Raw genomic sequence first — 359 nt, 5'->3', positions numbered from 1 at the left:
CAACGTGGGGAAGGCTCGAAGCAGCAGCGTGGCAGGTCGGCCATGGTCCAGCTCCGAGCGGGGCAGGGAAGGTGGGCTTGGGATCCCGGTGTTTTCTCCAGCAGAAAGAAAAGTGGCCATAGGAAAAAACAGCTTCCTCTTTCTCTGGACGCCCCCACACCCAGGTGAAACAAAAGAGTAGCCAGGCGCACCCCACCCCCAGTGGGTAGCTCTTTGTCTTTCTTAAGTACTCAGCGATTAGCAACAGTATGGGGGAAAATTCCTTTAACAGAAAAAAACTAGAACTCTTAAAACCCCAACAGGATTTTGCATACTAAGTGAATACGCCAAGTATTACCAAGTTCCTTTATTTTCTCACA

This window comes from Corvus brachyrhynchos, unplaced genomic scaffold (genome assembly GCF_000691975.1).
Source record: "Corvus brachyrhynchos isolate BGI_N302 unplaced genomic scaffold, ASM69197v1 scaffold646, whole genome shotgun sequence".
Lineage (NCBI taxonomy): Eukaryota > Metazoa > Chordata > Aves > Passeriformes > Corvidae > Corvus > Corvus brachyrhynchos.
The sequence above is the reverse complement of the archived record's forward strand: the minus strand, read 5'-3'. Positions refer to the sequence as shown.